This window comes from Meles meles, chromosome 4 (genome assembly GCF_922984935.1).
Source record: "Meles meles chromosome 4, mMelMel3.1 paternal haplotype, whole genome shotgun sequence".
In the NCBI taxonomy this organism is placed as follows: Eukaryota; Metazoa; Chordata; class Mammalia; order Carnivora; family Mustelidae; genus Meles; species Meles meles.
The window spans coordinates 55,622,803-55,640,264 of NC_060069.1; the positions used below are offsets into that span (position 1 = coordinate 55,622,803).

Below are 17,462 nucleotides of genomic sequence, written 5' to 3' on the forward strand. Positions count from 1 at the left end.
GAATTCAGGTGGTTTCTTTGGTCTCAGAAGAAACCTCGGGACCCCTGGGTGGTCCAGTCAGTTAAGTGTCCGACTCTTGATTTTTGGCTCAGGTCATGATCTCAAGTCATGAGATTGAGCCCTGTGTCAGGCTCTGCGCTGGGAGTGCAGCCTGCTTAAGACTCTCTCTCTGCCTCCCTCCCTCTCTCTCTCTTCCCCACCACCCCTGCCCCCCAAAATGAAGAAATCTGACATTCTGGAAAAGTTTTGTCCGAAGTTACTCCTGCCCTGACTGCCCTGATTCTCCATAGCACCCCATAGCACGTAGACCTGATTCTCCATAGCACCCCATAGCACTTTTTCACATGACCTGCTGCAAACCCTTCTCAGGTCTGAACACATGAAAAGGTGTCTTCTCTTGTTTATGGCATCTGGTCCCAGGCTTAGGCCAGTTAAAAAAAAAAAAAAAGACTCTTTCCCACTCTCAGCTCTGCTCAGCAATCTGTCTCACAGATGGCTGTGTGTCCACATAGAATTCCTGCTGCTGGCCCCAGTGGATTTTTACTCCATCTCCAGTTTCTTGCTGTCCTGTGACATTTAAGGGCATATATAATTCCAACTTGATCTTTCTCTGCTGTCCCTGGCACTGCTCTCCTTCCAAATGACTGCAGTTTCTGAGAGTGTCTTGCCCATCTGTGGTTTCCTTCTGCCTGATGGGCAGCCCTCCCAGGAATTCTTCAGTAGGTATGAAAGGTTGGGACCTGTCCAAGAATATCTGCAGCAGACCTCTCATGTTCTTGAAAGACCTCATCCAGTTTCTTAAGAAATTATGTTTGTTGAGACTGGCACACTAATCTCCAGCCTGAGAATTCTCAGTTAGCTTATTTGATGCTGTGATCATCAGATCCTCTGTCTGACACACTCTTTTTGTAACCTCCCCAAAGCTCTAATGCAGATCTCAGAGCACTTCCCATACGCTGATAGGACGGGGACCATCCTAATTTGTGCTAAGTCATTTTTCACTCCTTGGGTAAACTCAGCACTCTGCCAATCGTGTCCTCTGTCTCCCTACGAAGACTGAAAATCTGTTTCCAGTGGGTTTCAGGGTTGAAGAGTCTAGGTTCAAAATTTAGGGGCGCCTGGGTGGCTCAGTGGTTTAAGCCACTGCCTTCGGCTCAGGTCATGATCTCAGGGTCGTGGGATTGAGTCCCGCATCGGGCTCTCTGCTCGGCGGGGAGCCTGCTTCCCTCTCATTCTCTCTGCCTGCCTCTCTGCCTACTTGTGATCTCTCTCTGTCAAATAAATAAATAAAATCTTTAAAAAAAAATTTAGCTTTGTTTCTTAGTAGCTATATATCCTTGAGTAACTGGGACTTAATCTGTCCCAGTTTTCTTGTCTGTAAAAGTGAGGGTAGAAACACCCACCTCATAGAATTGTTATGAAGATGAAATGAGAAAAGCAAAAAATATATTATAGTGCCCGGAATATAGTAGGTGCTCTATCACAACCAAAGTTGTTACTGTTGTGTTTATTGTCCCCTCCCCCACCATTTCTAGCTATGTCCTCTATGCTTTGTCCTTTGCTCCAGAACAGGAGGGGTAAAGAGGGAAACAAAGGAAGAGTAATAGAACTTACAACCTCTGTTATCTATATTTGAAAAACAAGGCACAGCAGGCTTTCTGAATACTCACCAGGGTCCTGTCCTCTAACTTCTTTTGTCTTTGCCAGTGGGCATTTGTAAGATTAAAAGAGAGAGACTGACTACCGGATGTAGGAAAGCAGTTTTCCTCTGCTCTTAAAATATCCACACTCAAAGGCCACATAACTGAGCTTAAATTGAGATTGATTCTGAGTTGCAGATCAAGGGGCTGGTAGTAAGGGGTTGAGGGAGACCTATGTCTTCTTCAGTAAGCTTTTGACATTAAAACAAAACAAAAACAAAACCACTATGTGTGTATGTTTACTTTTCAAATTAAACAAAAATGTTTTAAAATACCCTTGCCTCACAAATGTACTCAGTATTGTGCAAGCTCCTTTGCTTCCAGCCTCAGATCTCTTTGTGACTGGCCTAGAAACAGCAGGACTCCTAGGTCACCGGTGCATAGGGAGAGACACTCTTGACCCTGCTTGTGACAGCATCGCAAGCACATGCCTGACATACTCTGGATAGCCAGTCTGGTTCTATTACTGGTACATGAAAGTTTTGCTCCGGCAGCAAATCTCTAAATTTAGATGCTTTTCAGGATGAACTCTGGATGATCTTTGTCCTGAAGACTAGTAAGGAATTGGAGGGCACCTTGCTTTTTATTTATTAAGTGCCAACGTAGATGTTTCATAATATAAAACTTATGAAGACTGCTGTAATGATGGAAAATAAAATAAAACACAGGGAGTATCTAAGATTTCTCCTTTACAGTTCTCACAAAAATTTTACCCTGAATTCTTTTTTTCTTTTTTTTTTAAATTAATTTTTTGAGAGAGAGAGCAAGAGCAAGCAAGTGTGGGCAGGTGGAAGGGCAGAGGGAGAGACAGAACCACGAGAAGGCTCCATGCCCACCACACAATCCGAACTCATGACCCTGAGATCATGACTTGAACTGAAATCAAGAATTGTACGCTTAACTGAATGAGCCACCCAGGTGCCCCTCCTTTTTTTTTCCACTTAAGTATCCAAAGCATTACCATATTATAGTAATGCATCATAGTAATACTTTGCACACTCAAATGAAATAAAAACAAGTCCAGAGTAAAGATTCTTATCCTGATTTAACTCTATGGAGGTCTTTAGAATTAATACAATTTAGGAATTCAGTTCTCATATAATGTCGAGATGCTTAAATGTTGCCATTTTCATTAAAGAAAATACAATTTCAGAAATGAGAGAACCTAAAGGGAATAATGAATTTTCTTTAATAAAGAACCAGCTCCTTGAAAGTTCAGCCACACCAGGGTTTTGTTTTGTTTTTCACAAAGTATACTTATTTATTTTAAATTTTTATTTTTTAATTAAATTATTTTTTAAAATTTATTTTAAAATTTCTAAAATTTAATTTGACAATTAACATTGTATGTATTTGAAGTATACAACTTGATGATTTGACATATATATGTGTATAGTGACATGATTACCACAATCAAGCAAATTAACACATCTATCATATCAGATAGTTACCATTTTTTTCAAAGATTTTATTTATTTGTCAGAGAAAGAGAGAGAGAGAGAGAAAGCACAAGTAGGGGGAGGGGCAGGCAGAGGGAGAAGCAGACTCCCCACTGAGCAAGGAGCCCAATGAGGGACTCTGTCCCAGGACACTGGGATCATGTCCTGAGCAGAAGGCAGACACTTAACTGACTGAGCAACCAGGTGTCCCTGAAGATTTTATTTTTATGAATCTCTATACCCAATGCGGGGTTTGAACTTACAACTTTGAGATCAAGAGTTGCCTGCTCTACCATCTAAGCCAGTCAGGCATCCCACTGTTTTCTTTTCTTTCTTTCTTTCTTTCTTTCTGAACTGATGAGAACACTTAAGAGCTCTCTTAGCAAATTTCAAGACTACAATAAAGTATTTTTCACTATAGTCACATTGTTGTACATTAGATCTCAGAACTTATTCATTTTCTATAACTGAAACTTTGTACTTTGGTCAAAATCTCCCTGTTTTTTTCTGTCCCCCAGCCCCTGACAATCACCATTCTGTTCTCTGCTTCTATAGCTTCAACTTTTTTTAGATTCCATATATAAGTGAGATCATCCAATAATTGTCTTTCTGTGTCTGGCTTATTTCACTTAGCATAATATTCTCCAGAAGGATCCATGGTGTTGCAAATGGCAAGATTTTCTTCTTTTTTGAAGCTGAATAATATTCCATTATATATATTTATATAACGTGTATATACACACACACATTCACACACCCACTAGGGTGTTTTTTTAAAAAAGATCTAATTGTTTACTTTAGGGAGAGAGTGAGCTGTGGGGAGAGGCAGAGGGAGAGGGAGAGAGAAAGAATCTCACATAGACATCCTGCTGAGTGCAGAGCCTGATACAGGGCTCAAACTCACGACCCTGAGATCATGACCTGAGTTGAAATCAAGAGTCAGGTGCTTAAGTGACTGGGCCACCTGGGTCCGCCATCAACCAGGGTGTTTTTTTTTTTTTTTTAAAGATTTTATTTATTTTTTTGACAGAGAGAGAGATCACAAGTAGGCAGAGAGGTAGGCAGAGAGAGAGGAGGAAGCAGGCTCCCTGCAGAGCAGAGAGCCTGATGTGGGGCTCGATCCCAGGACCCTGAGATCATGACCTGAGCCAAAGGCAGCGGCTTAATCCACTGAGCCACCCAGGCGCCCCAACCAGGGTGTTTTTAATGAAGAGTTAAGAAAGTAATTTTGGATTCAGATGGACTAGGTTCAGATCCTGGGTCTGCTACCACTAACAGGGTAATGGTGGATGGTTTATTTAAATGCTTTGATGCTTTGTCTGAAAATACATTCTAATAATACCTTTTTACTATGAGAATTAAATGACAGCTTATAAAAGGAACACATAGGGTTCAATAAATGGTAAGTGTTATTCAGTTAGGACATAATGGTAACTATTATTTGTCAAGATACAGTAAGTACCAATATGACAGGAGCTGAAGTTGTATTGATGTATCCCAGGAAAGGAAGATTCTTCCTGTTTAACAAGGAACAACAGGGAGTAATGGGAAAAAAAATAACAGAAAAAAGAGGGATCCTTGGGGGGGCTGCCATAGCTTATTCAGCTGCCCTGGACAAATCACCTAAACCCCTCAGGGCCTAATTTCCTCATTTCTAAAAGGAGCAAAGTAGCTTGAGTCCCTGAGGGCATTTGGCTAAAGTGTTTTCAAAGGCCTGTCTAGTTTTAGAAGTACAGAAGTCTGCATATTTCTTTATTGAAAAGACTTACTGGAAAAGTTCTTTTTTTTTTTTTTTAAGATTTTATTTATTTGTTTGACAGAGAAATAGATCACAAGTAGACAGAGTGGCAGGGAGAGGGAGGGGGAGAAGCAGGCTCTCCACTGAACAGAGAGCCTGATGTGGGGCTCGATCTCAGGACCCTGGGATCATGACCTGAGCCAAAGGCAGCCACTTAACCGACTGAGCCACCCAGGTAAAGTTCTTTTAGTCCATTTAGTTCAAGAAGCACCCATATCAGGACATACCTGGGGATATAAAAAATTCTTTGGGAAGCTATTGGATGGATATAAGACACATGACCAGACATATACATGTGACCAGGAATCAGGTTGCAGGTCTGGGAGTGGAAAACTTAGTTGACAGGCTAATGAGACTGGGGAGGATCACACTGAACTTGGCTCCTCCTTTGAACCTTTGAAACAACTCCCACTGGTGAAGGAGTGCACTCAACAAAGCCTCTCCAAGATGCATCCCTGACTGAGCACTTCCTCCCATACAGTCCCCACTCCTAATGGGGAGCCCTGAGTCAACCTGCCCTCTTCCAGTCACCCTGCTCCTGTGCTGAACCCTAGTTTGCCCTGCTCACAGCCTTTCGGGACTTGTTGCCTCTCCCAAATTCAGCCCCCAGCTCTTATTATTTTTAGCTCCCAACTTGGGGACTTTTTAGAGTAAACAATCACATGCACTAGGGAATTTATGACATTACTGGCTTGCATGTCCCTTCTTACGTTCTCATTAAGAGTCCCTTGCTATAAAAAGAAGAAACAAATAGTTTTTAAAGTTCCCTTTCCCCCAACCTAAAAGTATTAAATGCCAAGTAGACAACTTCAGAAAGGACAAAAAAGAAATTGGGTATTATTTGTGATCTTCCAGCCCAAAGATAACTACTCTTAGCCATATATTTCCAATCTTTTACTTCTTTATGTTTATATTAATATATCTGTAGCTATTTATACATTTTTTTGCATATTTGAATTAATACTATACATAAAAAAGAAACTCATATATTAACATTTAATATGTGGCTTTCTATTTTCTTCTTTCTGCTCTGTTTCAATCTACCTCTTGGCCGTCCCAATGACGCTGACCTATAGCTTGAATGTAGCTTTCATCAGTATGTTATTATGAAACACTGAATCAATTGGAGTTTTATGTGCAAAAAGAAAGGTGTCTCTCCCCAAGCTAAAGGTCATATAGGCTCATCAACTTTGCAGACATGAATCCCAGGAAAAATTTATTTTTGATTTTTTAAGAGAATTTTTAAAAGATTTTATTTATATATTTATTTATTCATTGAGACAGCTTTTGCATGTTCACACAGGCAAGCGAAGTGGTGGGGAAGGGGAGAGCGGGGAGAGGATCTGAAGTCAACTCTGTGCTGGGTGCTGAGCTTGCCACAGGGCTTATCTCACAAGCCGGAGATCATGACCTTATCAGAAATCAAGAGTCAAATGCTTAACTGACTGAGCCATCCACGGGCCCCATCATCACATTTAAAATTTTACTTTTAGGGCGCCTGGGTGGCTCAGTGGGTTAGGCCGCTGCCTTCGGCTCAGGTCATGATCTCGGGGTCCTGGGATCGAGTCCCGCATCGGGCTCTCTGCTCGGCAGGGAGCCTGCTTCCCCCCTCTCTCTCTGCCTGCCTCTCTGTCTATTATGACCTCTCTCTGTCAAATAAATAAATAAAATCTTTAAAAAAATAAAATAAAATAAAATAAAATTTTACTTTTATATTCCTCCCTTTCCCTTTCTAGTAAGAGAGAAATTTGCAATAATATTAAAGTAGATCCTTCATTAAAATACAATTCACAATGTCATGCTGACAATACAACTATTTCATATGCATTTTTCATAGGCTCAGAATTTGTTTACGTACTATTTTAATATTTTTTTCACTTAAAACTGTACTGGGAACATTTTCTATGCTTTATTAAGTACTCCCAATTAACTTCACATTAATAATGATAATAATAGCAACATTTTCTGAGCACTACGCTAGGTGTTTGTTAAGTGCTTTACCTGAAGTATCTTATTTAATCTCCACAACAGCACTGTAAGATAGCAACTATTAATAGCTAGCCCCATCTTTTGAATTTAGTTTTTAGAAAGAGAGAGTGCACATGAGCAGGAGGGAAGGGCAGAGGGAGAGGGAAAGAATCTCAAGCATACTCCTGCTGAACATGGATCCCAACATAGGGCTTGATCTCACGACCCTGAGATCATGACTGGAGCCAAAATCAAGAGTCAGAGGCTCGACTGACTGAGCCACCCAGATGCCCCATTTAGCTTTTTTAAATGGGAAATTAAAAAAAAAATTTAATGGGAAAGCTGAGACTCAGGTACACTAATTACCTTTCTAAAAAAATATTTATTTTAGGTAGGGGGCGGGACAGAGGGAGAGGGAGAGAGAATCTCAGGAAGACTCCCTGCTGAGCACGGAGTCCCATCTCATGACCCTGAGATCATGACCTACGCCTAAATCATGAGTCAGACGCTTAACTGACTGAGCCACCCAGGTGCCCCAGCTACTCAGGTACACTAAGTACTTTGCCCAAAGAACGAAGCTTAGAAAATCTGACTCCAGGGTTTGGGCTCCTTCTGAAGCATTATAGTTCTTTTGCTTCATGATGTGCATTGGTAGATGTTCTACATTTTGTTCAACTACTCCACTGGATTTGGATACTTTTACTGCATCTAGTTTTTTTTGTCCCTCCAATTTTGATAACTCTGCAATGGACATCTTTTTGCATATAGATTTTTGCTTCTATTGCATGATTTCCTTATGCTTAGTTCTCAGAAATGGAAAAGGAAAATAATTTTCCTCAAAAATATTGTTCCAGGGGCGCCTGTGTGGCTCAGCGGGTTAAAGCCTCTGCCTTCAGCTCAGGTCATGATCCCAGGGTCCTGGGATCGAGCCCCGCATGGGGCTCTCTGCTTGGCTGGGAGCCTGCTTCCTCCTCTCTCTCTCTCTGCCTGCCTCTCTGCCTACTTGTAATCTCTGTCAAATAAATAAATCTTTAAAAAAAAATATTGTTCCAAAAGACCTTATTGGAGGAGCTGTTGAGAGAAGACAAAGGGAATTTATTCAGTTCTTTCGCCACAGGCTCTGAGCCTGAGCCCCTCAACTTTATAGTGTGGGGGAGGGTGATGGCACTGAGGAATCTCATCCCATTCAGACTGTGTTTGGTGCCTCTCATGTTACGGAGCGCTGGACTTCTATTATCGTAGCATTTATCACAAGCATTTTAACATTCATTATGTTTCCCTCACTTAAAGAAAAGGACAGTTTTCCTCCTTTGAACCCAGAACTTAACATAATATCTAATGCATAGTAAGTACTTAATAGATGCTTGTTGAGTGAACAAATGAAGGATAGAGAGAGAAAGGATTTCTCTTAACTGTGAAGTCTGTTTCAATGAAATTAACTATGATAGTAAAGATCAATACCTCCTAGGGTATGTATTAAGTATTGAGGTGTGTATTAAATCTTTCTATTTTGATGCTTTGTGGGGTCTTGCCTACTAGAAGGTGCTGTCCCTCCCAGGCTTAGCAAATGCCTACAGATTCCTGCAGATAGCAAACGACTCCTCTGGGAGAGTATTTTTCTTTTGTAAACCTGCCAATCTAAGACCATATCCCCATCACCTGGCTTATCGGGTTCTCACAGGGCTCTCACCTTTGAGCCACTGCATTTTCAGACAGGGTACTAAAGTTGACAATGACAAAGATAATGGTGGCTGAAATATGTGACAACAGAGGGGAACGGCAGGGCTGTTGTAACCGACAGGAATAGTGTCATTAATTATAAGGTACAATGGGTAACAGCCAGGGAGAGGGCATGATAATTATGATAGTAGAAACAATAATTTAATAAACTTATAGAGCATTTTAATAATCTCAGTAAATAATAACAATGTCACTGCTTTACACTTGCATACATATTATCTAATGTGCTTTTCAATTAGCAATAATCGCGCCTCGGATAAACCTCATTGGCTACGATACTGCCACTGCGCAAAGCTGTCTAATGTGCTTTTTACAACACACACCTTTAGGTAATATTATCCTGTCTGATTACAGAATGGGCTAGGTCTTCTGATAAGACCAGCAATAAAACTGAAGATCACCATAACCAGTCTTCTCATTGTAAAATTGAGGAAACTGAAGCCCAATGAGGGTCTGATCATTAGTTTTCAGTGTGAGTTGGATTGGGCCATGGGGTGGACAGATATTTGGACAAACATTATTTCTGGGTATGTCAGTGAGGGTGTTACTGGATGAGATTAACATTTGAGTCTGTACACTGAGTGAAACAGAGTGCCCCCTTCAATGAGGGTAGGCTTCATTCAATTGGTTGGATGCCTAAATAGAACAAAAGATGAAGTAGAAGAAAATTCCCTGTCTGATTGTCTTTGAACTGGGATATTGGTCTTCTCCTGCCATTGGGTCAGACTCAGACTGGAACTGTACCATTGGGTTTCCTGGGTCTCCAGCTTGCCAAGTGCAAATATTGGGGCTTTTCAGCATCCATAATTGTGTGAGTTGATTTTTTATTATCTATCATCTATCTATCTATCTATCTATCATCTATCTATCTATCTATTATCTATCATCTCCCATTCGGTTTCTCTGGGAAACCAGACTATAACACAGGGGAAGAAAGTCTGGCTTTGGTTGATCCCATCTCTCCTGTCATCTTAGATGTCCTCTGCTGACTAATCCCAAGCTAATTTCGGAGCCATTTCAGAGTCTGACAGGAAAATGGGAGAGTGCCAGCAGCTGGTGGCTTGGGATCAACTTCTAAGGCTTCCTTCCCCCTGAGGTCTGGCTGACACCCCTTGGTTAGTACCCAAAGTCCATCCTTTTTGCCTTGAGCTGAGCCAAGAGCCCAGGTTGCGTCCTTTAACCTCTGCTCACAACATTTCACAACAGCACCCATCACTGCACCTGAGATTGTAGCTGAGGAGGACAATGCTCTCCTACAAGAGACCTGGCTTCATGTTCCTGGGATGCCAGGCTGGCTTTGCCTTGGAGACCCAAACAGGAGATCAAGGTCACCTGAGGTTTCAAGACAGGGACAAAGTTACAAGCTATTCCCATTCTTTGAGCAGGTTCAGAATGGAATCGGCCACCAGACTAGGAAACAGAGTGCTGAATTATTGGTCCAGGTGTCTCAAGTTGTCCAGGAATGAAATTTGCCCAGTAGCATAAGGTTAGGCTGAAGCCGTAGCCTAGAGAGGTAAAAATTTAAAGCACTGCAGAACAGGGAGCTGGGTAGTGCTGCTGGAGACATTTCCTTCCACTTGTTTCACGAGCACTGAAATTTTATTAAAAGAACCATTGGAAGCTTAGGCACTTAAGGTCTGGTTGATGGATCTAACTCTTCAGAATCAGAGAACTTTTTTTTTTTTTTTTTCAGAGAACTTCTTTTTGAAACAAATTTAATGGTAAGAGCAAAGCTTGGTGGGAAAAGAGGCAGCAGCAAGTACAGACAAAGAGAAATGGCAAAAATAGAGAGCACTCGCATTGTCTAAGCTAGTTTCTGTGTTGTTAACTACTGCCAGGAGCTACTCTAATGCCTGCTGATGTCAACACCAGAAATAAAATCTGACTTCTTCTCTGGATCGCTACCTTTGCTAACAAATGTTGTGTCTATAAAAGTGTAATGAAGACATGACCAAGAGCTGCTGCAAAGGTGCTGGCTGGATGGGTGGCCAGCAGGGACAGAGAGCAGAGAGTCAGGGGCATTGTGGAAGCCAAGGGCTGGGTCACCAACAGGTTCAGACAGGATCCGGGCAAGGTTGGGGCCTAAAGTGGTATCAGATAAGTAAACAATCAGAGGGAAGCCAGGTAGGTTCTCTGGCTTACAAAGAGATTCTGAACCAGGGGAGTGGGTAAGGCAGAAATGGAGACTGGGGAGCAGAGATGGCATCAGTAAATTTTCAGATTTCCCTGAAAGGAGGTCACAGCCTTAGATGGGGTTTTAAAAAAAATGAAATCAAGTTAATTTTAATTAATCAGGGATGGATCAGGTTTTTTAATTTTAAATTAAATTAAATTATATGCGCAACTGCATCCACAAGATGGCCTTTCTAGACCTTCTAGGGACTAGATGTCTCAGGGAAGCCAAATCTGCACCTCCATTCACTTCCCTAGAGGTTCATGACAGATGACAGGCTGTGTCATTGGGCAGAAGGGATTCATTTGAACCTTAGGGATCATCTTTGGATTTTTCCTTCAGACCCTTCCTCCTACCTCTTGGGTAGGAGGGTGGAATTAGAGGAAATGTCGAAAGAGGTGGTAAAGAAGTGGAATAAGTCAACCACAGGTCTATTCTTCAGAGGCAATCACTCTATTTCTGCATCTGTAGAGTGGACATGATTATAATAGGATTGTCACATTAGATGAGCAAGATGCTATTTTAACATTTTTTGGAAAGATTTTTTTTTTTTTAAAGATTTATTTTTTTGACATATAGAGATCACAAGTAGGCAGAGAGGCGGGCAGAGAGAGAGAGAGAGGAGGAAGCAGGCTCCCAGCCAAGCAGAGAGCCCGATGCGGGGCTTGATCCCAGGACCCTGGGATCATGACCCGAGCCGAATGCAGAGGCTTTAAACCGCTGAGCCACCCAGGCACCCCTTTTTGGAAAGATTTTGTTTATTTATTTGACAGAGAGAGCACCAGCAGGCAGGGCGGCAGGCAGAGGGAAAAGCAGGCTCCCCGCTGAGCAGAGAGCCCCATGGGATCATGACCCCTGGATCCCTGGGATCATGACCTGAGCCAAAGGCAGATTAACTGACTGAGCCACCCCTTAACATTAAGGCGCCCCTTAACATTTTGGTACATTTTTTTCTAGTCTTTTTTTGTTTTGTTTTTGTTTTTGTCTAAGATTTATTTATTTGAGAGAGCATGCATGCATGCATGAGTGCGGGGGAGGGAGACAGAGAGAGAATCTCAGGCAGACTCCTTGACATGGGGCTTCAGTCTCAGGACACTGAGATCACAACCTGAGCTGAAATCAAGAGTTGGATGCTTAACAGACTGAACCACCCAGGTGCCCCTCTTTCTAGTGTTTTTGTTAAGCATGTTAACATGATTGGAATTACACTGTATATATAACTTTTATACCACTTTTTTCCTTAATAATATATCATGATTATTCTTGTGGTCACAAAAATACTGTGTGTAAGGGATGCCTAACTGGCTCAGTCGGTGGGGTGTAAGACTCTTGATCTAAAGTTCATGACTCCAAGATCAAGAGTCGTACGCTCCTCTGAGTGAGACAGCTAGGCTCCTCTTGACCTCCTTGCTTTTGCCTACTGGTTATTTCCTTTCTGTGGAGTAGAGAGTCTGAAAGATGGGAACATAGGGAGAAACTGGAATTTCCTTTCTCCACCCTAGCTGGTACTGTTTGGTCAAGAGGCCAGCCTGTGTTCTGATCGTATCCTAATCTCTTAAACTTAAGTTCTTTTCCCTGGAAGTAGTGGGCTGTAGAAAAATCTTTGGGTTCTGGAGTCAGAGAGAACTGGATTCAAGTCCCAGTTCTGGTACTTAACTAGCTGAGTGATGTTGGATGAAAGTTCTTTGATGTGTTTGAACCTCAGGTTCCATATTTATGAAACGGTCACAATGATAGGGATGTAATGAGGATCATATAAAAGAAACAATATGAAGTGTAGGGCCTGGTGTACATGATGTATTTAACAAATAGTAGTCCTTCCCATTCTTTTTTCTGTTATGAAGGGATAGGTTGGGCCTGGAGTGGGACTAGGTTGGGCCTGGAGGTACCATTTCAGGTGAGGCCCTGGAATTACATTCTCACAACTGGAGTTTGACTTGTGCAACAAGAAGGACACATTTTTTCCAGGCTTTTGTACATTTTGTTCCTCAGCCTAGAACAGTGACTCTCAAACTTTACCAGGTACCAGAATCGCCTGGAGGATTTATTAAAACAAATATTGGTGGGCTCAGTATATGGAATTTATGAGTCTGTAGGTCTGCCGAAAGCAGAGGCCTTAACCCACTGAGCCACCCAGGCACCCCTCTATATCTCTTTTCTTTGGCTTATTTTTAAGTGGTTGCTATAAGAAATATAATATCCATCTTTGATTTAGAACAGTCTGTTTTCAAATAATATTGTACTGCTCCATGTATAATATAAGAAACTTATAAGAGTATACTTTAATTCCCCCTTTTGTCATTTGTGCTACTGTTGTCATGCACTGTACTTCTACATATATTATAAAGTCTACAATAACTTGTGGATTTTTTGCTTTAAATAGTTATTTATCTTTTATAAGAAAACATGAGAGAAAAAAGTCTTTTGTATTTACCCACATATTAACCATTATTGGCACTCTTCATTCTTTATGTCAATCTGAGTTTCCATATGATATAATTTCCTTTTGCCTAAAGAATATCTATTTTTTCATTCATTCATTCATTTATATAAGTGCTACACCTAATGTGGGGCTTGAATTCACAACCCTGAGATCAAGAGTCTCATACTCCACTGACTGAGCCAACCAGGTACCCCTCTCTGTCTAGTTTTAATATTCTCTTCTTCTCTTTTTTTCAGTAACTTGATTATGATATGCCTTGCTTTTTCATTTTTTTTAGATGTGTTTGGGGGGCATCTGTGTGTGTGCATTTATCCTGCATGGGGGTTTGTTGGGATTCTTGGATCTATGGGTTTAGAGTTTTCATTAAATTTGGAAAATTTCAGCAACTTTTCCATTTAATATTTTTTCTGTCACTCCCCCACTTTTTCCTCTTGTATACTATTATATGTATATTAGACTACTTGCTACTATAGGTCACTGAGGTTCTGTTCAGTTTTTTCTAGCCTTTTTCTCTCTGTGTGCTTTAGTTTAGATAGCTTTCATTATTATGTCTCTGAGGTCACTGATCTTTTTTTCCATACAGCCTAATCCTTTTTTAAAAAACATTTATTTATTTATTTTGGGGAGAGCAAGCAGGAGAAGGAGGGTAGAGAGAGAGGCAGAATCTCAAGCAGACTCCCTGCTGAGTGGGGAGACATACTCAAGGTTGGATCTCACAACCCTGAGATCATGACCTGAGCTGAAATAAAAAATTGGATGCTTAACAGATGGAGCCACCCAGGTGCCCCCTTTTGTTAATCCCTTTCAGATGTCTATTAAATTTTCTTTCAGACATGGTATTTTTTATCTCTAGAATTTCCATCTGGTTTTGTTTATATATTCCATTTCTCTCTGTATCATGTTCATTCTTCTTTTAAGTACTTTAACATAGCTATAATGGTCATTTAAAAATTATTTTATTTATTTATTTTTAAAAAAGATTTTACTTATTTATTTGACAGACAAGGATCACAAGTAGTCAGAGAGGCAGGCAGAGAGAGAAGGGGTGGGAAGCAGGGTCCCTGCTGAGCAGATTGCCTGATGTGGGTCTTGATCCCAGGACCCTGAGATCATGACCTGAGCCGAAGGCAGAGGCTTAATCCACTGAGCCACCCAGGTACCCCTATAATGGCCATTTTAGCATACATTTTTGGTTAATTCCATTACCGTTGCTATTTCTAAATTGTTTTTAACTGATTTTTCTTCTTGTCATGGTTAAATTTTGTTTTTAAAGATTTTATTTGTTTTAAGTAATCTCTCACCTAACGTGGGGCTTGAACCCACAACCATGAGATCAAAAGTCACCCATTCTACTGACTAAGCCAGCCAGATGGCCCATAGTTTAATTTTTTTTATTGGTTTCTTTGCCTATCTTGTAATATATGATTGGATGTTGGGTGTTTTGACTTTTGTTGAGCACAGGCGTTTCCTTTCTTCCTTTAAAGAATGTTGACCTTTGTTCAAGCAGGAGTTGAAGATTATTATTAGAAGATCAGTTTGATTTTTTTGAAGCTTATTTTATTATTATTATTATTATTATTATTTGAGAGAGAGAGAGCAAGCACTCATGCATGAGTGGAGGAAGAGAGAGCCAGAGGGAGAGGGAGAAACAGAATCTTAAGCAAGCTCTGTGCCCAGCATAGAGTCCGGTGGGGCCTGATTTCACTACCTTGCGATTATGAGCAGAGCTGAAATCAAACTGATTGCTTAACTGATGGAGCCACCCAGCCACCCCTTGAAGCTTATTTTAAAGTTTTGTTATTATAGGTCTAGAGTAGCTTTTATTCACAGGCTGATGTCCTGTTAGTGAGATGTGACTCTTTGGGGTTTTTCCTGAATGTCTCAGGTGCTCTATGTGGTTTCTGCACTCTGACTGATCAAAACTCAAATGTGTCCCAGATCTAGGTAAGCTCTGGGAGTTTTTCAGATGGCAGTCATTGATTATAATTTCCAAAGATTGTTATGAGGATTAAATTAAATAATGCATATGATCAGAATACTGCAGGAAGTTATGATCAGGAGGTCATGAGGGACTTCTGGAGCTTTGGCAAATATATTTTTTGATCTGGGTAATGGTTATATTTTTACTTTATAACTATTTGTTAAACTGAACATATTCTGGGTTTATGTTACATTATCACAATACAGATTTAAAGAAAGACTGTAACAAAATGCTGACATACAGTTGGTATTTAATAAATATTAGTCATTTTGATTAAATAAGATATGCAAAACACCTGGCCAAGAATCCAATGCACAATGGATTCAGAATTGTTTCCTGTAAGCAAACTTCTTATGCAAGTATAAACTACATAAAGACAAGTGCACAGAGCATAAACACAGAGCTCAATGAATTTTTCCCAATGTGAACACACCCAAGTAACCAGCAACTACGTTAAGAAACAGAACTGAATTGTTGTTAATGTAAAAGGATATGGAATGGAATTTTTCTAGTGTCTCAGAATTGTGGCTGAATTCTCAAAGCTGGTGATAAGGATAAGTACCTCTCCATTTCTAAAGAATGTCATTATACATACCTTCAGGGGTTCCTAAAAAGATGACAGAGCTGGCCTTTGGCTATCAGCCTGCCATTTACCTCCAGCCTCATAGGAAACTAGAATTTCAAAGGTGGCTTATTTCAGAATCTGAGATAAGAATGTGATGTGATTAAGTGATGGGCTGACAAGTAATCACAGCTCCTGTGTTTCCTCGGAGACAGAGCTATGGGCTCAGAGAGTTTTGGGGAAGCCTGATATACAGACCCTGAAGTGAGGTGGAAGGTGGTGGTGGGGTTAGGGCTGGTCCTAGTGAAATAAACATTGGTATTTTCTTCTTGCTTGGAGAATTCTGAAAGGAGAAAGCAGGCTAGAGCAGACCTTGATGGAGGGTCAATGAGAGAGGGCAACAGTTTGGTAGGATAAGTATATGTGAGCTCCTCCGTGAAGTGGACTGTGCAGTAAGGGATGCGCCTTGATGGGATCCTGTCCCACAGGGTTATCTGCCAGGACTCTAGCAGTATGACAAGGTGTGGGTTCCCTCCAGGGGTTAGGAGCCAAGAGGATGGATCACAATAAATTAGTGAGAGAATACATCACCCACATCAGGGTACCATGCACTACAAAGGTACCAGGGGGCCCTCTGTCGAGCCCACAAATGCTTCCCTTCCGAAGACCTAGCATTTAGGTTACTCATGAAGTACTCATGGATGTCATGACACTCTCCCCTGCTGGGCCTAAGCCACACCACAGTTGGCACCGGCATTGAGGCCAATGGTGCTGCTCTTCCCGCTCTGCCCACCGCTCCTCCCTTGTGCTCCCCATGCTGGAAGCCTGTGGAAGGAGGAGGTGGGGCTGCAGGTACAGGGAGGGAGTCGGGGTGGTGAGTCGGGCGCCCTCTGCTCTCTCTCCGGGCCTCCGCACCGCGCGTTGCCTTCCCGGCGGTGTGTGGTGGCGAGGGCCCTGCTGCTGCGCGCGCAGCCTTGGTGAAGGCGCGGGTCTGTCCTGGCCCTGTGTGGTTGCCCCCGGGCGCTAGAGGCCTGGGGGGGCGCCCAGGTGAGGGAGGCTGAGCAGAGGCGTGGTTTCCGTTTTCCGGCTACTGGCTGAGGCGGAGGCGGCGGAGCGTTGGAGGAGCCGGGTGGAGTAGGTAAGGCTGGCACACCGGTCGTATTATGGGAGCTGCCTCGTGGTCCTGCTGTTTCCAGGGCGCACCGCATGTCGTCTTTGCCGCGTTGCCTGCGGCCGCGTGAGTAATGATGGCGGGCAGAGCTAGTCACGCGGCGCTTCGGCCATCTTTGAGAGCTACCCTGTGGCCTGTGTGTTTGTACGCTTGGGTACCCTTCCTGCCCGAAAAGCGAACTTCCAGGCAACACGGGATGCTCAGTGGGACTTCGAGGGGCCGAGGGAGGCAAGTGGACAAGACTTTGGCAGCACAGGGCTAGGCCCTAGGCTTGTCCATACCGCACCCTCGCCCCACGCCCCACGCCCTGGCGCCTCTGACTGCCTTCCCGCCGGTCGGGACAGTCGGTGGCGGTGACATGCCCTCTGAGAAAGTCTTCTCTGAGGACCTAAGGGCATGCATGCCCTGGGGTGCCGGACTCCCCAGCGCCGCCCCTCCTCCACGGAGATGGCCACCCACCAATACCCCTTGGCTGTGGGCCGAGCCC

At 42.3% G+C, this 17,462-nt stretch overlaps 1 non-coding gene across 1 annotated transcript; it reads right to left on the reverse strand.

Moving 5' to 3' along the window:
* Positions 1–8,803: 8,803 nt before the first annotated feature.
* Positions 8,804–8,941, reverse strand: LOC123940991. Its single transcript, XR_006818129.1, has one exon. It is a non-coding gene; the product is annotated as a U4 spliceosomal RNA (small nuclear RNA).
* Positions 8,942–17,462: the final 8,521 nt, after the last annotated feature.